The sequence below is a fragment of the Trachymyrmex cornetzi genome, unplaced genomic scaffold (genome assembly GCF_001594075.2).
Source record: "Trachymyrmex cornetzi isolate Tcor2-1 unplaced genomic scaffold, Tcor1.1 scaffold748, whole genome shotgun sequence".
Taxonomy (NCBI): Eukaryota; Metazoa; Arthropoda; class Insecta; order Hymenoptera; family Formicidae; genus Trachymyrmex; species Trachymyrmex cornetzi.
In genome coordinates, this window is record NW_017300079.1 from 366428 (window position 1) to 375928 (window position 9501).

Here is a 9501-nt window from a genome sequence, read left to right on the forward strand (position 1 = left end):
TAATAAAAATATTAAAAAATATTTTAATATCCCCCCCAAAAGTATTAAAAATTTGAAGATATAAATATTTTAACGTTTAAATCTTATAAGCAAAATGGACGAGAAATCAGTATTTTGCTAATCTAAGGCCCGATTACGCCAACATTATTTTAATTGCGAGATTTAAAACCCTCTATTTTAAAATCGAGAAAAAGACAGAGAGGGAGAGAGTTTTAAGCCTTGCTTAAAGTAATGTTGGTACAAAGTAATATCGGACCTAAACTAAATAAAGTTTAATTTTGCCGTACGTTTTAATTCTCACTAACCTTACATCAATTTTTTTATTTTAACAAAATATTAAAGTACAAACAACTGTTTTTCGCGACGACCAGAAGAATTATTACCATACAAGCAAAAATAAGTTAAAATCGATGTGCAAACTTCTTATGACTTTACACAGTTTGATTAAACTCATGAGGATGCTCACCTGTCGTCACTCGTACTTATCTTACGAATCAGCATTTCGGTGTGTGCACCATGATCGTATTAACAAATATAAAGTAAGAGATGACGAGTATGCATGACTGTTTCGCGAGAAGATAAAAAGAGAAACATACCTTATGCTTGATAGTTTATACTTGATAACACAGTTCAACAAAAGAAAACGAAATTAATCATTTCCCGTAGTTTTTTAGACGCTGAAACCAAATCTGGTTGTAGAATTACTATATGACACAATTTTGAGAAATTTACAATTAAAGTTGCAAAAAGGGCTATTTTCATGTATTTCCTAATTCACAGCTTTTCCACAATAGACTCCATGTTTAACAATAAATAACGTGTTAACCATAACGAACACAAAAAATTTCTTTTGAGGATTGAAAATCATAACAACATACTAAATTTTGATTGCAAAAACACTCCTCCAGCACGAACATAGTTATAATATAACAAAATATGTAAAAATAAACAATTAAAAAAGGTTTGAGCATTCGCCACACACCAGATATCGTTAGTGAATTTAAATCATATATTAAACATATAACATTTCTTACAAATTTAGTCGAAAAATACTATATAAAAATAGTCCTTTTTTTTGTAAAATTAATCCTTTTTTAATTGAAAATTTCTCAAAATTGTGACGTGATAGAACAATTCTACAACCAGATTCAAATTCAGTATCCAAAAATAGTACGGGAAATAACTAGTCTCGTTTTGGTGTTCGAAAAAAAGTTTTTTTTGTTGAATTGCGTAATCGTACTTTGTTTTTACTGTTTTTTAGATATGCGCATGATCTACGACCGAACCAAAGGTCTCTCAATGAGAGAAAGCGTATTTTGTTGAAAATTGCGGCAAATGAAACGTATGTATGTATATGTATGCGTGCGCGACCATGCTTGTCTGCATGTCCGTGCGTATGGCATGCGCGGGTATATATAACGATGCATAGTGAACAAATCGAGATGCGACGACTATTTAGATATTAATCAGTTACAAACGAATGCAAGTCTTTAACTCAGATGTTAATCAGAAAGTTTTAGGGCCCTATTTCGTAATCCTTAACAATATACATATATTAAATTATTGTCGCAAAACTTGTCTTATCCAAGAGGAGAGCCAAGATACACATCAAGGAGGAGCCGATATGTACATGTATATATATACCTATTTCTTATTTTTTTATTAGACACTGGCTTTATAATGTGCAATGTAGAATATTTTTTATTTCGGGTTAAAGGCTTCATTTTGTTACGTGTAAGAATTGATGAAGACCAAGTAAAAGTCGAAAACGTTATTCTTTGTATTAGTACAGTAAATTAATTAATAAAAAAATTTTTTTACATTTACACCAGTATTGCTCCTTTCTGGCTGCTTTCTTTTTAAACTTTACTTTGCAAAAAACGAACAACTGTATATACAGGGTGTCTCAAAATTCGAGGGTAATATTATTGCGGCGTAAAACTTCGTGAAAAATTAAGTAATAAAATTGTACGCCATTTTTTCCATAAAGTCCTTTTTTAAGTATAAACGTTTAAAGTTTGACCAATGTTTGTGTCACACCAAGTGCGTTAATCACGCGGCTGATAGACGCGACGCAATCCACTTTCTGGGACGGTATTCCCTCGTGCATTAATCGTGGTTAATACATCGGTTTATCGGCTTGCTAGACGCTAAGTTTTACGAGACAAGCTCGACAGACCGATAAACGTGATGAGAATAAGCACGTATTGCAACGATCTTACATATCGGACCGTATCCCGTATGTAAGTAAATTTCGACATGAAAAAGCTAATTGCCGGAAAAAGGGCCTAAGTGGAATTGTGCCTTTATTCCGCCCATCCCCTCAATTTCTAAATCATAAACGTTGATTAAAAAGTCCTGTTCATGTGATAGTATGCGTATAGCGGTAATGTTTTATTTATAGTATATAATACCATTGTATGCACGCATAATATATAACGATTTTTTAACCAACGCTTATCAAGTCAAACTTTAAACGTTTATACTTAAAAAATTACTTCATTAAGAAAAAAATGGCTTATATCTTTTATTATACTTAATTTTTCACGAAATTTCAAGCTGCAATAATATTACCCTCAAATTTCGAGATATCCTACATATATACATATAAAAGGTTCGCCCACGAATTATATATAAGGCTATTCCTGATGAAAAACTTAGTCGAAAAGTTGTGTACCATTTTGCGAGTTTCGTAATGGTTGACGAAATATTAATTTCTAAAGATAGCCGAATAAGCGATTGTCGAATCATACAATGCTATTCCTGATCAAAAACTAAGTCGAAAAATCTTCATAATATGTAGTTAATGGTTGGGCGGCCGGATACGCTTATTCGGCAATTTTTAGAAATTAATATTTCGTCAACCATTGCGAAAATTGCAAGATTGTAGAGAACTTTTCAACTCAGTTTTTGGTCAGGTATAGTGCTACATGATTCGTGAGTGGACTTTAAAAAATATCCTATATAATTTTCTTATTTTATCTGACGAAAATTTTTTTACAACTCTGCAATAGAATTCTGCAATAGAATTTTTCAAAATTTCTATATAAATTTCAGAATTTCTGTATGATTTTATAACTTTTTAAAAAATTTCTCATATTTTTATACAAATTGGAATACTTTTCAGAAATGTTAAAAAAGTCTACATATTTCTGTATTTTGTATATATATAAATTCTAAAATATATTCTAAAATTTTTTATTTTATATTTTAATTTGTGGAATTACTTATAAAATCTGAAAAAGTTCACGATACTTTTTCAGAAGTTTTCATAAATTTAATAAAATCTGAAAAAGTTCACGATACTTTTTCAGAAGTTTTCATAAATTTAAAATAAATATGGTAAATATTTAAAAATATTGCGGGATATTATGAGAGAATTTTTTCCATTAGAACAATAACCTCTTATGACGACACCTATACACTTTGTCGTAAACTCAATAACTGTTAGAGTGCATAGTACTGAGTTTACGATAATTTTATGACTATTTTATGACTATTTTATTGTTAATGAATGACAATTATCATTTATAAAAAGAAAAAGATGTAATAAAAGTCGTTTAATAATAATGTCATTTAAGGATTACAGAATAAGACCCATAAATTTCGAAACGTCACAATGACCGTCAATTTATCTGTATAGAAGAAAATTTTATCGATGATTAATGAGAGCAAAGTTTATAAATAGATAAACGAATCGAACATTCAATTCTGTCGAAGAATAGTACTAGATAATTAGTTTGCACTTTCACGTTCCTCAACATCATTGAATCGAAGAGCGTCGTTAATATTTTTTCTGTCAGGAACGGCTTATTATATATATTCTCACTTTTTAATATTACCGAGATTAATTGTTAAAATTACACATAAAAATCGTGACAGAGATCGGAATAAAAAAATAAGTTTGGCCCATGAGGGGATCGAACCCGCGACCTTCGCGTTATTAGCACGACGCTCTAACCAACTGAGCTAATGGGCCAGACGTTCAACAGTTACACAGCAATTCCTTTCGAATTTATGATCTCTGAAATATTTGCGTAAGAATAAAAGAGGTAATCACGAATTAAGTGAACAATCATGTTTGCGTTATTTATTCAACAACCGCAAATAAAAAGGTTAAAATAATCGTTCCTAGTATTTTTTTCTAGTTCTTTGTTTACGCCTATTTTTAGACAATACGTGTATAATAATTGAGTTTCAATTCGAATAGGATACAATCGGTGGGCACAGAATGCGAAGGAATTAGAGAGATGTGTATAGTGAATATGCGAACGTTTTGATAGTATCACCCGGTAAAAAAGATCTACGTATGAATACAAACACACACACAAAATTATGCATACCTATACATAAAATATGTCCAAATATGTTTCCTTTTATATAATTTCTGTTTTCATACGGGAAATAATAAGAAGAATTAAGGAATAATTAGAAGAATAATTTTCACACTGTTTTCTTTATAAAAAGTGACGTTTGAAACAAATTAGGAAAAACTACCTATATATAATTACATGTAATAATATATAAAATTACACGAAAAAAAAAAAATAGATTAAGTGATTTAGCAAGGCTATGTATATAGTTTGCTGCGCAACTTCAATATCTATATAACTAAAAAAATTTAGTAGTATAACAAAAAAACTATATCTGTAAGCAATTATCATTGTTAATTTAGCCAATTCTTTGCTACAATGAAAATTGCTAATGTAACACAAGTTTCCTTCATTACAAAGCAAAAGTCATTTTAGTTAGTATATTTTATAAAAAATTTTGTTTTATATATTAGATTAATTGTCATAATTACCTTTTCAATATTAATGTTCTGTGTTATTACAATAAATATGATTACCTATATAATCGCTAATTTTATTCAGAGATGTACAACTTTGCTGCTTTAACATAAAAAACGAACTATCCGTATATTATGTCTGTATATTTGATGAATTAGTGAAGTTTCTAGTTGTTTTAACAAACATCTCTTTTTTCCGTGTGTATATTTATTAGAATATTATGTAATCGCAATTTGATTTTTTGTATATTGTCATATAGGTTACTTAATTATATTATAGATTATTTTTACCGGGCGTATAGTTGTTATTGTTGCAAGATATCTTAGACTGTAAGTTCACATAAGATTGTGTAAAATAAAAATATTTGTATATATAGAAACATACGAGTATTGTCGATGCGCATCCTAGGTACCTATTACGGAATATGTCGGAATAAACTACGATCGAAATTATTCCGTTTTCTCTAAAAAAAATCATACTATAGAAATCATACTATAGAAAAAAATCATACTATAGAAATCTAGGGAATAATTGAATAATTTCGATCGGAATTTATTCCGACATTTCCCATAAGTACGCATTATGGAATTATTCAGAATAAATTTCGATCAGAATTATTCAATTATTCCCTAGATTTCTATTGTGGTTTGTATAGAAAACGAAATAATTCTGATCGGAATCCATTCCATTGCCTGTTTCATGTTTTTATTTTTCCCCGAAACTCCTTGAAAAATGATATTACAAGTGTTTTTACCACCGACAAAGTATAAAACATGAAAGTTACAGCTGCAGTCACAAATAAATTTTCAAATCAGTTAAAAGAGGCCGATGGAAACGCGCTGACACGACTAATTGTTAATGGATTAAGACATCAGAGTCGACGTCAGTTGGCTCATCTCGAGCATACTAAATACATATTTAATATACTGACGAAACAAGCAGGATGCACACATAGACGCAGCACAATGGACAATGGAGACATTATAATGAATTGCAGATTGAACTAGTTACTAGATCATTATTTAAACAAAACTTATTGTGAAGAACATAATTTGATTACTTAATATCTCCTAAATTAGTAATGGGCCACCGCGATCTGCAGGCTGTAAGTATGTGGCCAATTATTAATTTTCTACGGCTTGCCGCGCCAGCTCATAACCGAAAATATAATTGTATTTTCTATTTTATGTAAACACTATTAAAATAATAACCCAAATACGAGAAGCGCCATTTAACGGTCAAAATATTAAATTAATACATAAACGTATCCTTTTAAATAAATTTATCTCAGAAATATGATTGCGTTACTATTGGACTGTCAACATAATCCGTCTGAAATATTTAATAATTCCCCCAAATTTAATTACACATATATTTTAAAACTTGTAAAGAGCTTATTTTGCGAAAAATACGAATATCAACCTTCCTATAACACGATTGATTCGTATTGTATCGAAACCGTGCTAAGGGAAACTTAAAAGCAAAGAAAAACCTGAGAGGACATAAGGGCCTTTTTCGCTGTAATCGTAAAATGTCCACGCGCACTACTGCTCTCTGAAGAAGTGGATATATAAATCATACAATAATTTTTTTGCGCTGCTCCTGATGGAAATAAATCGCTGAAATAACTAAAATCTATCAAATTAAGATTTCAATGATTTCAGCAATTTATTTCTATCAGGAGCATCACAAAAAATGGATATTGTTGTGTAGTTTACATCCACTTCTTCAGAGGACCGTAGTGTGTGCAGGGACATTTTGTGATTACAGGAAAAAGGCCCTCATGTCCTCTCTCGGGTTTTTCTCTGGTCAAACCAGAGAGAAGGGGCTAATCTGGCTTTTTTCGTGTGACCCTTGGAAGCTTTCGTACACTAGCGACATCAACAACAATTTTATAGAATGATACGGCGAACTACGTATCATATTATCGACATCACTGCCGATAAAAGACCTGGATCCCTATTCTTGAAAAGAAACGTTTATGAAATTCTAGGAAAATACTATAGTATACGTATACTGTAGTATTTCCCTAAATTTTCGTATACGTTTCTTTTCAAGAATAGAGATCCTTTTCTTTTTCCATATCCTAAGATTAAACTTTTAGCACGTTTTATCTTCCTTCTTTTTTTTTCTCACATTGGAGAGAAAAAGACAAAACATGAACAATGCAAGAAGTTCAGTCAGGGTATAGAAAAAGAACAAGCCTAAAGTAGCGTCAAAAAATTGATGTGGTGCGAGTCACGTGAATTTTTTAATAAGACGTACGATTAATTTTTATTTTAGCAAAATATTACAGGTACTCATTCTTTGTTTTACAGTGTATATCAGTCCAACATAATTTATATACATTCAGTAACACAATGTAACTGCCATTAACAAATCCATAAAACAATCTCGAATCATTACTTAATAATCGAGCAATTATTAAGTAATGATTCGAAATTGTTTTATGTAATATTTGTCCAAATCTCAACATTTTCATCATGTATATGTATAAGGAAGTTACACTTCTTCGTTATCTCATTTAAACTAAATAATTTTATATCATTTGAATAAAGCCAGCAGCACACGATGCTTGTTTTCCCGCTGGATTGCTAGCTGGATTAGAATCTTGCCACCGTATTGGCTGTGATGCTGTCGGTATCAGCATCATAGCCAATACGGTGGCAAGATTCTAATCCAGCTAGCAATCCAGCAGGAAAACAAGCATCGATGCAACTTATGTCATTTTGACCCGGTTTTTCATTACTTCGTTAACTTGTGCTTACACTGATAAAAATCGATGCGAATTTACAAAGGAAATGTACTTATTTTTTGGTAAATTTATTGACTTTTTGTAGTTTTTTAATTAAAATTTATATTATTTCTTTTATTTCAATGGAAAATATTGAAATATTATGAAAAATTAATTGAATATAGTATATTTACAGATAATTTGTAAATTTACTTCTAATATCGCTAAATATACCTATAATATTACATACATGTGTTTAAATATCTTTCTTATACTGTAAATTTACAACCTGGCGCGGAATTTTACTGTCAGTAGTGTGATATCAATGGTATTTTAGTAAAAAGTGTGCTTGCGCGCGCATTACCGTGTGGCGCGTGAGCATTGGTGAGCAGTTGAGCACATCGAGAATATTCTGATAGTGTTTTGCGTTCTTCATAGCGTCTTCATAGGGCGGTATTCATAGTCGTTTCTTATATTTAAGATCGTATAGCCCTTCTACAATAAGCCGCAAGTCAGAAGTTCTAAGCGATCTTAAATCATAACCGGTGAAGTTGGCCAATAGCCAACTTGAACGACTTGATTAAGACTGGTTAAGACTTCTAACTTTCTGACTTGCGGCTTATTGTAGAAGGCCCATAAGAAAGAATACTTTTAGAAGTATGCAAATGTATGAAAATGTTAGTAGAGGAAAGTAGTACGAAATACCCTTGGCAGACAATGTACGTTGGATTCGTTTTATAAAAACACAAATTATTTTCTATATAACTTTTGTTTTGACAGGAGAAAATTTGTTTTTAAAGCAGAGAATTTATGTTTTTAAAGCAAACAAATATCTAACCAAAACAAATTTTCTGCTGTAGAAACAAAAATTATATAGAAAATAATTTGTACTCTTGAAGCAGAGAATTTATGTAATTGAAGTAGAAAATACTTATTTCAGTTTCACTTACGTGTTCTCATGTCCCTCTATGTCATCGACGTAACAGATTCCTAACCTGAAGAGTCGTCAATTTTAACGATTAATACCTCGGTCCATAGGGTAGAACAATATTTTCTTTTGTCAGATTCGTTAATTTCGTGCAAAAATGCTTCGAATGAGCCTAATTTTATCAACATCACAAGTGCGCAGTGAGGAAGCTAAACTCAACAATTATTTATATTTACCGATACACTGGACACTTTAATCGCCCAAGTAGCACACAGCGCTTACAAAGTGTTAACAAAGCGTTAAAAACGTGCATATAATCTTTTTTAGCGCTTTTTTAGCGTTTTGCAAACACTCCTGTGCTACTTGGGATAGAGTGAGTATAAAGAGAGTGGCGCCACAATTAGACGGAAGTCGCCATTACCTGCACATATTGGCTACGTTCAGCGAACTCAACAGTTGAGCTCGCTGTTATTGGTTTATTCTTTTAGATCGTCTAATCAGATTTTAGATCTAGAAGAATACATCAATAGTAGCGAGCGCTCACTTAACTGTTGAGTCTGCTGAACGCAGCCATTTATGACATTTTCCTCGTCTTAACCTCTTCTTTTTTTTAATTTGTCTTCGTCTAACTAACAGTATAAATGGCCAAGCCATTAGCCAATCAGGCACATGCATTGGCGCCACTCTCTTTATACTCACTCTTTATAAAGCTTTGTGTCCACACGATGCTAGAAATCGGTCCGAGATCGCGGACAGAGAAAAAATTAACAAATCACATTTGAACAATTTAATCACATGACCATTGCGATTGGTCAATTCTTTCTTCATCCGAGGTCTCGGACCAATTTCTAGCATCGTGGACACAAGGCTTAAGATGCCTTTTCATGCGTCAGCATAAAAAGGCACCTTAATTCGCTGTCATAAATCACAGAGCCAATCACGGAGTAGTCGGCATTGACCGATCTCTACTTAGGGTGCATTCCAAATATGAGTTTTGGAACGCACCCCTAGAAGATCTTTAGCCCGCTCTAGCCTATCTCTATTGGCTA

At 31.7% G+C, this 9501-nt stretch overlaps 1 non-coding gene across 1 annotated transcript; it reads right to left on the minus strand.

The window, feature by feature from the left end:
- Nucleotides 1-3905: 3905 nt before the first annotated feature.
- TRNAI-AAU (transfer RNA isoleucine (anticodon AAU)) lies at nt 3906-3979 on the minus strand. The gene has a single exon. It is a non-coding gene; the product is annotated as a tRNA-Ile (tRNA).
- Between the last annotated feature and the right edge of the window lie 5522 nt (nt 3980-9501).